The sequence below is a fragment of the Nicotiana sylvestris genome, chromosome 7 (genome assembly GCF_000393655.2).
Source record: "Nicotiana sylvestris chromosome 7, ASM39365v2, whole genome shotgun sequence".
NCBI lineage: Eukaryota > Viridiplantae > Streptophyta > Magnoliopsida > Solanales > Solanaceae > Nicotiana > Nicotiana sylvestris.
Window position 1 is genome coordinate 43,905,538 of NC_091063.1, and position 15,237 is coordinate 43,920,774.

Below are 15,237 nucleotides of genomic sequence, written 5' to 3' on the forward strand. Positions count from 1 at the left end.
CAACAAATATGAAACATTTGAATCATGTCTCAAAGTCACATTGAAATTCCTCCTAGACAATTAAATTCTAAAAAGAACTAACCTTCAACTTGTTCTCCAATATTTGCTCTATTAATATATATAGAGGATTAGTTTGACGGAAGTAAGCCAGGTCTTCCCTGACTCTCCAATGAATTGCTTCAGTTTATGCAGCTTAACAAGGTCATAATTCTAATTTTTCAATAAATTATTCTCTTCCTGTGATGTATATAAAAAACCAATGAGGATGAGTGCTGTTGCGAAAAATAACATTTTTATGAAGGATGATCCTGAGAGTATGGTAAGTCTAAGTTTTGTTACAAAAGTACTAACCTTAAATTATAATGATGTTGGAGGTTTTTCTGACTGGACAACTTCTTTATTTCGATGACCCTCTTCTAATGATTTTTGATAAGGATCCTCTTCTTGTGATCAACATTCTCCATCTGAGAAAAGGTTCGGAATATAATAGTTAATAGTAACAAACTGGTGAGGTGTAATAATAGATCAACGACAATAAAATTTTAACCTATATCATTGAGGTGTAATAATAGATCATTGTATTCGCTCACTCACTTCTTGAAGACTTTTCCCTTTTCCCTCTAGATGCATGTACACATAGACATTGAAATAATTAGAAACCTAAATGGGTCTTATATTTGAGAATTCATGTCACATTGTAAAGTTGTTAAAAACTTTTCCGATCAGCATCACTGCTCTTTACATTGTTCATTTGTTTCTTGGTGGCATGAAGTTCAAGTTCAAGCTCCCCTCTCTATAAATGCTGGTTTTCAGTTCTCCTTTGACTATATCAACCTATATAGTGGTAAATCATGTCATTTGATAAATAAATATAGTAGAAATAAATAAAGTAAAAAGATTCACTCTCGTTGCAGCCTAGTTATGTACTAATAAGCAATTTCGCCGCAGCTTCTTTGAATTCTATCAAATATATAAGTTGGTTCAGCATCACTTTTCATTTTCTCTCATTCGTCATTCCATTTTCTTCTTATCATCCTTGTGCACCCCCGTGTTCCATTGTAAGCACACACATGCTTGATTATAGTTTTCTTTAAATCTTACGAATTTAATTCAACATTCATACTTTAACATAACCTAAAAGATCAGAAAGTCAATGCAAAAATAATCCAGCAATTCAATCCAAAAACACATATTATGCCTCATAGAAAGATTGATAAGCACAGTGATAAATACCACATGTATAGTTTACTGATACAACTAAGTGGAAGTAAATAATGTACCTTCTGTTGAGTTTTGGATTGTTGAGTTTTGGTTTAAGATGAAATAGTCTTAAAATGAGAGTGAATGGGAAATGGGATTTGGATTTGGATTCGGATTTGATCAAATGATCGATCGATTGATTAATTATTTGGACCAAATTTATTTGTTAATAGTGAATATTAACGTGATATAATCCGTGTTTGTAACGGATGTTTTCCAATCCGTGTATTGTGTTGCACCAAGAAAGCAACAAGATGCCTAGTGCACCTCCCACCATGGCCAAGTGCTCCTCCCACCAAGCAAGTGTTCATTCCACCATGTAAGTGCTTCCTCCATGATATCCTAATGCTTGTTCCACCATGTAGGGGCGGATTTCTCTCACATGACTGCTATAAATAGAGCAGAAGTTGTAGAGAAAGAAGAACACACCGGAAAAAAACACTTGAAACACTCAATATACAATTGATATACACTCTGTATACACTGTGTATACACTGGAAAAACGAATTGCAATCTGATATCCTCTTCAGTAAGAATTCAACATCCGCTATACATTGCATTCCTTCCTCAGAATTTCCATTTGACTTCTGAGTTCTCCTCCCTTGTTCTGCATTGTTTTAAAACTACAAACAAAGCAACTGTAAGTGTGATTTGCTGCCGAACTTTGCGTTCGCTGAAATACTGGGGTTTGAAGTACCGCTACACCAGTGTGTAATTCGTTCTATCCTGGGAGGAAATAATCCATAACCTTGGGTACTAGGAGGGGATTAAATTCCTTAAGGAAACACTGTGAATTCAGTGGGCTCGAATTAATTTTTGTTTCAGTTATATCATTTATATTTACGTATGTTACTGCTGTAGGTAGCTGATAAAGAGGATAATATATATCTAAGAGTGGAAAAGTTAAAACTTGATCTTCCATCATTCCATATTTATACCAGATAAGAAGTACTATACAGGAAACAACAACAACAACCACCTTAAGGAATTTAATAATTTTAATTTCTGTATTTGTGTTACTTTTATTATTCTGGAAACTTAAAACCTTTGTGGTTTTGTGTACTCCCGTTTAGAGAGTAAAGACTTCGTGGCATTTTGTTGGAGATTAAAATCTACGTAATTTTTCACTCCAGTTTTAAACGTTTATTAAACGTTTGTTTGTATCATTTTTACAGTAAAAATGACGAATGACTGAAATCAAGCTGTTCCGATGATGACTGCCAACGCATCGACAAGTCGAACTCCGGCGTTGGCACCGGCAAAGAAACCCAGAAAATTTTCCGGGATGGATTTCAAGCGCTGGCAGCAAAAGATGTTCTTCTACTTGACTACGTTATGTCTACAGAAGTTCATCAAGGAAGATGTTCCTGATCTTCCAGATGAAACTCCAGAGAATGATAGCTTTCTCGTGATTGAGGCGTGGAAGCATTCTGACTTCTTGTGCAGGAATTATATTCTTAGCGGACAGGAGGATAATCTGTATAATGTATACAGTGGCGTGGAGACGTCAAAAGAATTGTGGAATGCGCTTGAAAAGAAATACAAAACTGAAGATGCCGGGATGAAGAAATTTGTCGCTGCAAAATTTTTGGACTACAAAATTGTAGATAGCAAGTCTGTTATTACCCAAGTCCAGGAGTTACAAGTGATTATTCATGATCTACTTGCTGAAGGTATATTTCAAATGAATGCTAATGTTGAAAGTAAAATTTTTTGTAATTTTACTAACAGAATTTTTATTGAAGGTCTTGTCATCAATGAGGCATTCCAAGTAGCAGCAATAATTGAGAAGTTGCCTCCATTGTGGAAGGACTTTAAAAATTATTTGAAACACAAACGAAAGGAGATGTCCCTTGAAGATCTCATTGTTCGATTGAGAATCGAAGAGGACAATAAAGCTGCTGAAAGGAGAGGCCGTGGAAATTCAACAATAATGGGAGCAAATATTGTTGAAGATAACAAAAAGAGAAAGAAGGCTTCTGGTCCGAAATACAACCCAAGCAAGAAGCGGTTCAGTGGAAACTGCTACAACTGTGGGAAAACCGGACACAAATCTACGGAGTGTCGTGCTCGGAAGAAAGACAAGCAAAGGGGTCAAGCAAACATGGTAGAAAAGCATGATGATGTTGATGACTTGTGCGCCATGCTTTCTGAATGCAACCTGGTAGGAAACCCAAAGGAGTGGTGGATTGATTCTGGAGCCACTCGCCATGTTTGTGCTGTGAGGGAAGCATTTTCTACATATGCTTCTGCTGGACCCGAAGAGACGCTCTCTATGGGAAATGCTGCTACAGCAAACATTGAAGGATACAGTAAGATATTTCTCAAGATGACTTCTGGCAAGGTCATGACTTTGAACAACGTCCTTCATGTTCCCGAGATTAGGAAGAACTTAGTCTCTACTGGACTTCTTGTAAAGCACGGTTTCAAGTGCGTTTTTGTATCTGACAAGGTAGTGATTAGTAAGAATGAAATGTTTGTAGGAAAAGGTTACCTTACTGAGGGCCTTTTCAAGCTGAATGTAATAGTTGTTGAAACTAATAATAAAACTTCAGCTTCTTCTTACTTACTTGAGTCAAATGATTTATGGCATGTACGTTTGGGTCATGTCAATTATAAAACCTTGCGAAAAATGATTAACCTGGAAGTATTGCCTAAGTTTGAATGCGAAAAATCAAAATGTCAAATATGTGTGGAATCTAAGTATGTTAAACATCCTTATAAGTCGGTTGAAAGGAATTCAAATCCTTTAGACTTAATTCACACAGATATTTGTGACATGAAGTCAATACCATCTCGCGGTGGAAAGAAGTATTTCATAACTTTTATTGACGATAGTACTCGATATTGCTATGTTTACTTACTTAATAGTAAAGATGAAGCAATAGACGCATTCAAGCAATACAAAAATGAAGTTGAAACGCAACTTAACAAGAAAATCAAAATGATAAGAAGTGATAGGGGTGGTGAATATGAATCTCCTTTTGAACAAATATGTTTAGAATATGGAATTATTCATCAAACAACAGCCCCTTACACTCCCCAATCCAATGGGATTGCGGAAAGAAAGAATCGTTCATTAAAGGAGATGATGAACGCATTGTTGATAAGTTCTGGTTTGCCACAGAACTTGTGGGGGGAAGCCATTCTTACGGCCAGCCGAATACTAAATCGAGTACCCCATAGTAAAACACAATCCATTCCATATGAAAAATGGAAAAGAAGGAAGCCCAACTTGAATTATTTTAAAGTGTGGGGGTGTTTGGCAAAGGTGCAAGTTCCTAAACCCAAAAGGGTAAAAATAGGACCGAAAACAGTTGATTGTGTTTTCATAGGATATGCAACTAATAGTAAAGCATATCGATTTCTGGTTCATAAATCAGAAAATCCCGACATTCATAATAATACGGTTATAGAATCAGATAATGCTGAGTTCTTTGAAAATATATATCCGTATAAAAAGGAATGCGAGTCGATTGGTGAAGGATCTAAACGACCTCGGGAAGAAACAAAAGAAAGTACATTTAATCAGGGGGATCCAAGACGTAGTAAACGTCAAAGAACGTCTACTTCGTTTGGACCAGATTTTGTGACTTTCTTATTGGAAAATGAGCCTCGAACATTTAAAGAAGCTATGTCTTCTTCGGAATCATTGTTCTGGAAAGAGGCAGTCAATAGTGAAATAGAATCCATATTGAACAACCATACATGGGAATTGGTTGATCTTCCTCCTGGAAATAAACCTTTGGGTTCTAAATGGATTTTTAAGAGAAAAATGAAAGATGATGGCACTATTGATAAATTCAAGGCAAGACTTGTTGTCAAAGGGTATAGACAACGAGAAGGTCTTGACTACTTTGATACATACTCCCCAGTTACAAGGATTACGTCCATACGGATGTTAGTAGCGATGTTAGTAGCATTAGCTGCAGTGTATGGTCTTGAAATTCATCAAATGGATGTTAAAACGACCTTCTTAAATGGAGAGTTGGAGGAAGAAATTTACATGGAACAACCTGAAGGGTTTGTGGTTCCAGGTAAAGAAAATAAGGTATGTAGACTTGTTAAGTCCCTTTACGGACTAAACCAAGCACCCAAACAATGGCATGCGAAATTTGACCAAACAATGTTGTCAAATGGTTTTAAGATAAATGAATGTGATAAATGTGTGTACATTAAAAATGTTCCAAATCACATAGTCATTGTTTGCCTATATGTGGATGATATGCTGATAATGAGTAATAACATTGCCAACATAAATGCTACTAAGCGTATGCTAACTAGCAAGTTTGATATGAAGGACTTGGGAATTGCGGATTTAATTCTGGGGATTAAGATCCAAAAGACTCCTCAAGGTCTGGCATTGTCACAATCTCATTATATTAAGACAGTACTTGAAAAATTCAAGCACTTGGGCTTTAAAGTTGCAAAGACTCCAATTGACGTAAATCTTGCACTAGCAAAGAATAAAGGCCAAAGCATATCACAATTGGATTATGCTCGTGTGTTGGGATGCTTAATGTACATCATGAATTGTACACGACCAGATATAGCTTGTGCTATAAGTAAACTAAGTCGATACACGAGCAATCCAGGTCAATCTCATTGGATGGCAATGAAACGAGTTTTGGGATACTTAGAACATACCCAAAACTTTGATTTGCACTACAGTAAATATCCTGCGGTGATTGAAGGATATTGTGATGCAAATTGGATCACCGGTTCAACTGATTCGAAGTCCACAAGTGGATATGTATTCACTATTGGTGGAGGAGCGGTATCTTGGAAGTCGTCCAAACAAACATGTATTGCCCGCTCTACAATGGAGGCTGAGTTCATAGCCTTAGATAAAGCCGGTGAAGAAGCTGAATGGCTCCGGAATTTCTTGGAAGATATTCCATTTTGGCCCAAACCGTTGGCACCAATATGCATACACTGTGATAGCCAAGCGGCAATTGGAAGGGCTGGGAGCGTTATGTATAACGGTAAATCTCGTCATATACGACGAAGACATAAAACCGTTAGGCAACTTCTCTCTAGAGGAATTATCACGATTGACTATGTAAAGTCAAGTGATAATGTGTCGGATCCACTTACAAAAGGCCTAACTAGAGAGGTAGTTGAGAAATCATCGAGGGAATGGGACTATGGCCGAGAACAAGTCATTGTGTCGGTAACTCTACCTAGAAGACTGGAGATCCCGACATCTAGGTTCAAGGAGATCAAACAAAGTCATTAATGACGGTTCAACATTGTCAACAAAATTTTTTAGTCCATTCTCGTGATGAGACAATGTTCAGTACCAAGGATAAAGCATTAAGGTTTTTTAATGATTTCTAAATTTGATACAGGGTATATCAAATAGTGTATCTACGGGATGACACGTTTAGGAATCACCTATGTAAGTGTGAAGTGTTAGCCGCTTCAAGGAGAATTTTGCAAGGCCAATTCTCTACGCACTTATGAAACCAGGCAGTGTTCATGGCTGAAACGAACACAACAATGAGAACCAAAGACGGTTAAGGGATTGATTGTGTGACTTATGGTTGTCTAGGTATACACTAAAGTTCGACGGTTCAAAGATATCAAATCTACCGATTGACCGAGTATATCCGACATAAGTTCACTACGGAAAGTTCAAAGGGAAACCTACTTATCCAGATGCAATTAATTCTTGCTTGCAAATCACACAAGTTTTTCATGCATACTTCCGTGATATAGCCATTCCCCATTCATGTGGGGGATTGTTGAGTTTTGGATTGTTGAGTTTTTGTTTAAGATGAAATAGTCTTAAAATGAGAGTGAATGGGAAATGGGATTTGGATTTGGATTCGGATTTGATCAAATGATCAATCGATTGATTAATTATTTGGACCAAATTTATTTGTTAATAGTGAATATTAACGTGATATAATCCGTGTTTGTAACGGATGTTTTCCAATCCGTGTATTGTGTTGCACCAAGAAAGCAACAAGATGCCTAGTGCACCTCCCACCATGGCCAAGTGCTCCTCCCACCAAGCAAGTGTTCATTCCACCATGTAAGTGTTTCCTCCATGATATCTAATGCTTGTTCCACCATGTAGGGGCGGATTTCTCTCACATGACTGCTATAAATAGAGCAGAAGTTGTAGAGAAAGAAGAACACACCGGAAAAAAACACTTGAAACACTCAATATACAATTGATATACACTCTGTATACACTGTGTATACACTGGAAAAACGAATTGTAATCTGATATCCTCTTCAGTAAGAATTCAACATCCGCTATACATTGCATTCCTTCCTCAGAATTTCCATTTGACTTCTGAGTTCTCCTCCCTTGTTCTGCATTGTTTTAAAACTACAAACAAAGCAACTGTAAGTGTGATTTGCTGCCGAACTTTGCGTTCGCTGAAATACTGGGGTTTGAAGTACCGCTACACCAGTGTGTAATTCGTTCTATCCTGGGAGGAAATAATCCATAACCTTGGGTACTAGGAGGGGATTAAATTCCTTAAGGAAACACTGTGAATTCAGTGGGCTCGAATTAATTTTTGTTTCAGTTATATCATTTATATTTACGTATGTTACTGCTGTAGGTAGCTGATAAAGAGGATAATATATATCTAAGAGTGGAAAAGTTAAAACTTGATCTTCCATCATTCCATATTTATACCAGATAAGAAGTACTATACATGAAACAACAACAACACATTCCAGAGGACTCTGTTCTAGAATACCTGTAAAAAAAAACATTATTCAGTTGTTTCAACTTTCAGCCATATGTCAAACACCTTGCGTAAATTAGTGTGCACAATGTTGTTGTAGTGACAATCAACTCATTAGAACCTCATATTTTCAAGTGCTTCTCAAACATTCTTCTTCAACATTTATTCCCTTTGCATAGATAAATTCATCACAGTATTAGTGTTTCTAGAGTAATGTCAACTACCCATAATCACTATAAATTTTCTGTAAAATGGATTAATTTGGCAGTAATTAGTTTGTAACCAAAGCGAATACTGACAAACGCCATTAGAGGATTTTGGTCAGTAATTTCTCAAGCAGACACCATTAGAGAATTAATCAAAAGAGAAATCAAATAAGAGCTATTCAAAATTACTCATTGGAGTATCTATCTAGACATGCATGTGAATTTCAGATAAAAATACTGATAGAGTGATACACTTTTAAGAATCTAGTAAACGCTTTTCCACAAATAAGTCAAAAAAAAAATTAATTGGAGAAAAAACGTACCACAACTGAGAGCTTATACCAGAGACGAATTAGACAAACGGACAACCTTCCCAAGAATTCTACAAATGAATAAACTTTGAAAAAATCCAGTGATAGAAATTTGGAAATAAGAGAGAAGAATGTGCGGGAACTAAAGTGTGTAAAAGAGCATGACTTGTAGGGAGACAGGTATTTATTTTTCACGGCTGAAAGACGCGTTTAGAGGTTAGCCACAAAGAAGCTTATATTTACGGCAATGCCCTTCGTCGTTCAAGAGGACCTTTACTTATTATATTACTAGATGTAGGCTCCCGTGCTCTGCACGGGCCCGAGAGCATGCTGAGGCCCGTGCACCCCATACTACAACATTAGAAAGAGCTTGTGCTTTACTTAAAATCATGAGAAGAACATCTCTCTTGCCTGTGAATTTCTAATACATTGCAGCTCAGTTGAATGGCCAAGTATTTAATTGAGACACACACAATTCCTAAGAATATCTGATCTTGCAACCATGATCTTTTCTACTGCGTGAAAAAAGAAAATCAGCAAAGTCAATTGTCTTCTCAAGAATACATTTGAATTTTTTTTTTTGTTATAAAGGAGCAAATCTTGACTAAAAAAGGCAGCAAACATTTAACTCTACTGGTGCTCATCCCAGTAAATCATCCTAAAAGTACAATAAAAGTAATCTCAACTTTCTTAATTAAGCAAACCACTTCAGCACCAGTGCATTCTATTTGAGTTTTGGTTGCTCGATCATCAGTTAAAGAATAATTTTCTTAAGGAACCCGCCTTTAGTATCTGCAAATTTTATGAGCCCGCAATTTTAAGCATAAAACACATGCTAAATTCAGGTACATGAATCATGATGAACAAAATGTAACAGTACATGAATCATGATGAGCAAAATATAACAGTATACTCCGCACTCTGTCTAAAACCACATATAGTTAAACTATATATCTTATCTCTACTTGGAATAGATTCCACATTCATGCAATGGATGCCTACGTATAAGAAGAGAAGTTAAGCAAAAAGTAGGTTCATATCTCTCTCCTTCAATCTCGATTTATTAAAACATGGACTTGCAAGCACCTTAAGGTTAAAGATAAAGTAGGCGACAGGAACAGGTAAAAGACACTTGTTAGTATACAACCAACTTTACCAACCAGCCTGCATATTGACAAATATAGCATCTCAAAATTTTGTCTGTTTGTGTATCAATCCAAGGAGAATACAACCATATTTACTCTAAGACCTTAAGAAATGTGCTAAATTGATCATCACTGTCACACTTGTCCTCAGCTGATTCTTTCTCAGAAATACGGATGCCGATTAGAGTCATGATAAATTGTGAATTGGAGCCATGGCGACTCAAAAACAGAATCAACTCACTAAAAGCACATGCTCTACAAAAACTATCAACCAAAGCAAAAGCAACGGCAAAAACACTTTAGGGTGCATGTCACCTAAAGAGTAGCAAGATTTTCTTCAGAGTTCAAAAAGAACAAATACGTCTCTCGCTTTGAAGGATAGCAATACCTCTTTTAATCTGGCGATGATAAGTATTGACATGAAAAGTGGAGCATCTCAATCTTGAGGGGGGAAAAGACTGAATCTCATTAAAGCAGGTATTCTTTTTCTTAGAGAGATTTTGTTTGATTTTTAAGTGAACCATAAGATGGTCGAATGAGAACATAAAGACATGTAAAACACAGAACATATTTTAGTAATAAAACATACCAAATAATTTTCTCTTTTGAGGTATAACTTTCCAAGACATAGCAAACAATTAATGAATAAAGATAAAGAGAGGTATAATTGAGACACATCACGTATTTACATCATAACCAACCAGGGGTGGACATTATCACCATTCAGAGAAAGTATTCAATTGCAGAATTTGGGTAGAGCCTCACATTCGAAAAACAAATTTGAACACTGGATTGGAATTACCTTTTTCACAAGATATTCCCAGGTATCACACCTAACCGTTTATACTTGTCATCGTTGCGTCAATGCTGCAGTGAATCATAATAGAATTGACTGAGAGAAGCAATTGGTAGTGCTATCATAAATATCAAATCCACTTAATCATTATTTGCACATCTTGCAAAATGCTTTCTCTGATTTACCCTTACAATAGAGAACTCAAATATATTTTTCTTATCTGAGTTTCTCATAGGCCTAGCAATCAAACAAATGGAGAAAAATATGAATTGAAAGGATGAACTTGCTCAAATTAGCCAAAAGAGAGCACGTGTATCCAAAGCGTCTCAACCACTATGTGGGAAAGAGTACAATTATGCCTCAATATCATCTATTTTCCTACAAATGCATGAGAAATCCTTAAGTGCTATATAATTCAGTTAAGATTTATTTAGGATAAGATACCTCCTAAATCTCACACAAATTTTCAGCATGGTAGATGTAATCTTTGCGCTCTCCTGGTGAAGAAAATGACATTGTAGTTTTACAATGGTTCTAAGCATATATAAAGAAGAAATAGTGAAAGTATAACAGAGAAAAAATCGGTGATATTCTCAACAGAAAAATATCAAGCCAATATAAATAATCTTTTTTTCACACAATTATCACCAATGAAGTTGGACAAAAGTGATAAAAGCTCACCATTTACATGTTAATCTTTGTTCACATATTTTTTTTTTCGCATAGCAATAAGCCAATCTTGGTTTAAATAATATTTTGGTAGCCAAAGTAATTTGTTGCACTTTCAGCATTTTATTCATGTGATATCAGGGAAAATGTGTGAAGTGCAAAAAGATGTAAAACACATGGGAAAAAAAGCTAGACAAAGCAATACTCAGTTGCTTACTTGGTTTAGCTTGAGATCAAAGAAAACGAGCATAGAGTGGTAAATGCCTTCATTCAAACTCTAATTGATGATCCAAGTACTTTCGCTGGTCAATTAGTTGATACCTTTTCAGATATGTACAAAGAATAATACTCAGAAAGAGGCAAGAAAGACAAATTGAAAATCTACCAATAGAAATTTAGTAACAAACATATTAAAAATAAACAAAGATAAGAAGAAATAATGAACCAGCAGCAAACATATGAGAAGGAAAACTTTGCATGAGTTAATTTCTTCCTTCATCTACTATTCTTTGAACTTCTAAGAAATAGTCCATTTTTTTCTTAGTATGTACATATGTAAGGACGTATAGCTCTAACAGAAATGTCTTCTACACATAAGAACTGTAAATCATCTTAATTTTAACTTTTCTTTTGTCAAATTCCACTCTTTATGTGTATTCATTGAATAAAGGTTTTATTTTCTTTGCATGTAGATTCACATAAATAGAGCTCACTTAACTTCTTATGACACACCAAAAATTAAAGAAAAATAACTACATCTTAACACCAAATACAGAACAAAATATAATGGACAAACTATTCATAGAAGAAACCAGATAATAAAGCAAATATTTCACCGAATATACTCACCAGAAAAGAGATAACGATTACAAATGGACAGTAAAGGACCAACGCCTGAGACGACGGAGATAGATCTCATACCCTATGCTTCAAAAAAAAGTGAACGATAGTAAAGTAGCAAATACATAAAGCATTAGCTACTATATGGAGATAATCTGACAAATCACCGACAACCATTAGCAATTTTAAGAGAAAATCCACATGCATACATTCCTAGGAACAACAAAACCTACAAATTAGAAAAGGAAAAATCCATAACATCGATTTTCAGCAGATAAATAAGAACTTGATGAGCATTAATTTTCTAACCAAAAATAGACCATTTGTCAATCCCGAAACCTAGCAAACACACATACATCTACAGAACCCAGCAAGAGAGTAGCCAAGAAAAATTAACAAATGCCCACCAAATTAATATAACCAAGAAATAGGGGCAGAAAAAAAAATTACCAGAAATTCAAAATACAGTAGATATCAAAAGGGTTGAGAGAAAGAGCAGAAAATTTACCATTTTACTTCCTAGGGTTGAGATGAGGCGATATTTCCGAGAATAACGAAATCACGGAGAAAGAATTAGGACAAAGAAAAACCCAGGGAACAGACACAAATGGAATAGAAGAGAAGTGACGTGTTAGCTTACTGGAGTAGGAGAGAAAAACATTTTCGGAAATGACTAACATGGAGAATACCAATTTTGCTCATAAAACAATTGATATTTACTGCTCTATCCTTCGTCGTACCAAAACGTTCACTATATATATATATATATATATATATATATATATATATATATATAATAAAAAAATAATATATAGTTAAAAGTAAAACTTTTTATAATTCCAAATATTTAAAGTATTTAAGAAACTGTAACGAACAAAAGATTATTTGACTCTCAAATAAAATAGCTTAGCATAAAGTAGGACATTAGAATGGTATTCCCTCCGATCCACGATAAGTGACCATTTTATCTTTTTATTTTGGTCCAAAATAAGTGTCCATTTACGTAATCAAGAAAGAATAATTTTATTTTTTCAAAATTTTGTCACGACCCGGATTTTCCCACCCTCGAGGGTCGTGATGGCGCCTACTAATGTAAGCTAGGCAAGCCAAACCTTTAACTACTTACCTCATTATCCAATTATTTCTGGTTAACAATTATAAGGTGATAACGTGATAACAGCGGAAATTCAAATTTAAGCGGAAGGCAACAATAAAATATATGAAAACTGTATCTATTACAAATACTTAAGCATTAACCACCCAAAACCTGGTGTCACAGTGTCACAGGCTGTCTAAGATTGCTACATACAAAGTCTGAAGAAATAACAGTACACTGTTTCTGAATAAAAGGAAAATGAAACAGGAAATAGGGATAGAGGGAGACGCCAGGGCCTGCGGATGCCTGCAGGTCTACCTTGGATCTCCGCGTGGACTGAAGGTAGCCTCCACACTACGATCCAAAAGCTGCTCCGGGATCTACACATAGTGCCGAGTTTAGTATCAGCACAACCGACCCCATGTGCTGGTAAGTGTCTAGCCTAACCTCGGCGAAGTAGTGACGAGGCTAGGACCAGACTACCAAATAAACATGTGCAGTTCAAATATATACAGCAGAAAAGAAGTACAGAAATAAACAGACAAAATGGGTGGGGGAGATAACAGCTCCGAATAGAAAGATATCAATTAAACGAAAGAAACAACATAACTCGGATATCAACAAAGAATCAGAAATCAATAAATGCACGACATCACCCTTCGTGCTTTTACTCTCGTCCTCACCAAAACAATCATATAATAAAAATGTGCACGGCATCACCCTTCGTGCTTTTACTCTCTTTCCTCACCATATAATCAATAAAATCGGCACGGAATGGTACATCGTGCGGCACGGCATCACCCTTCGTGCTTTACACTCTTTCCTCACAATAATACACGGCATCACTTTTCGTGTTTTACACTCTTTCCTTACAAAATAAACAATGCACGGCATCACCCTTTGTGCTTTAACTCTCTTCCTCACCCAAACAACAATCACAAATAATAGGACAAGGAAATAAAAGAATTGCAATAAGGATCCCGGCAAGGGAACAACATCAATAACATCAACATCCCGGCAAGGGAGATAACAATTAAATTAACAATAGCTCGGCAAGGGTGACAACATAATGATCTCTTCTCTTTCTCATTTTCTTTACTTCACGACTCACTTCACAACTCGAGCCAATGCTCTAGAGGTTCAATTATCACTTATGTCTTCACAACTCATTTCACAACTCGAGTCAATGCTCTAAAAGTTCAATTGTCACTTATACTTTCACAATTCGTTATACAACTTGAGCCAACGCTCCTCAATGTTCATATGTCACAATTCTTTCCACAAACTTTATACAACAAATAGAAACCATCACCAAGGCATGAAAGATACAACGAAGTCATGATAATCACAATATAAAGACTCACGGGCATGCTAGACACCAACGTATAGATACTCATCACCATGCCTATACGTCGTACTCAACAATTACCACATAGCAAATAGGACTCGACTCCTAATCCCTAAAGCTAAGGTTAGACCAAACACTTACCTCCATATCACGAACACAATTCACGATTAAATTATAGTTTTACCCCTTGATTCCACCACCAATTTGCTCGTATCTAGCCACAAGTTACTTAATTACATCAATAAATGCTAAATGGATCAATTCTAATGCATGAAAATAGGTTTTCTAAAGTTTTACCCAAAACACCCAATTTCCCCCATGAAAATTATTGATTTTGAGTTGAAATCATGTGAAAAGATGTTAATGATTGAAGAAAATGAGTTAGAAATGACTTACCAATGTTTTGGAGAAGAAAAGTTATTTGAAAAATCGCCTCTTATGTTTTTGAGGCTTTGAAAAATGAAAAATAACTGAAAATCTCGTCTAAATATACTACTCTCAGATGCCCTGTGCGGACCGCACAAAATCAACTGCGGTCGTACAGTCACCAGTGAACCGGTGCGGACCGCACAAAATCAACTGTGGCCGCACAGTCACCAGTGCGGACCGCACTAGCAGGTTCAGAGATTTGCACTTCTTTGAACCTCCAGTAGCCATGTTTTAAGCCTAAGACACCCCGGAACCTAACCGAAACTCATCCGAGCCCTCGGGACTCCAAACCAAATGTGCATACTAACTCAAAAACATCATATGGATCTACTCGTGCAATCACATCATCACAATAACATGTAAAATCATGAATTAAACCTCAAAACTCAACATTTTCATCAAGAACTCTCAAAGTTCATAACTCTCC

The 15,237-nt window shown here is 36.0% G+C and overlaps 1 long non-coding RNA gene across 3 annotated transcripts; it reads right to left on the reverse strand.

Moving 5' to 3' along the window:
* Nucleotides 1-7,109: 7,109 nt before the first annotated feature.
* Nucleotides 7,110-12,617, reverse strand: LOC104233507 (uncharacterized). Of its 3 annotated transcripts, XR_011400929.1 has the most exons (6): nt 12,446-12,582; nt 11,947-12,024; nt 11,315-11,418; nt 10,435-10,499; nt 8,500-9,279; nt 7,110-7,982 (listed from the first exon to the last, which is right to left on the reverse strand). It is a non-coding gene; the product is annotated as an uncharacterized lncRNA (long non-coding RNA). The 3 variants fall into 3 exon arrangements; XR_011400930.1 differs by lacking the exon at nt 7,110-7,982 and having other exon boundaries at nt 8,286-9,279; nt 11,947-12,019; nt 12,446-12,617; XR_011400928.1 differs by lacking the exon at nt 7,110-7,982 and having other exon boundaries at nt 8,286-9,279; nt 12,446-12,564.
* Between the last annotated feature and the right edge of the window lie 2,620 nt (nt 12,618-15,237).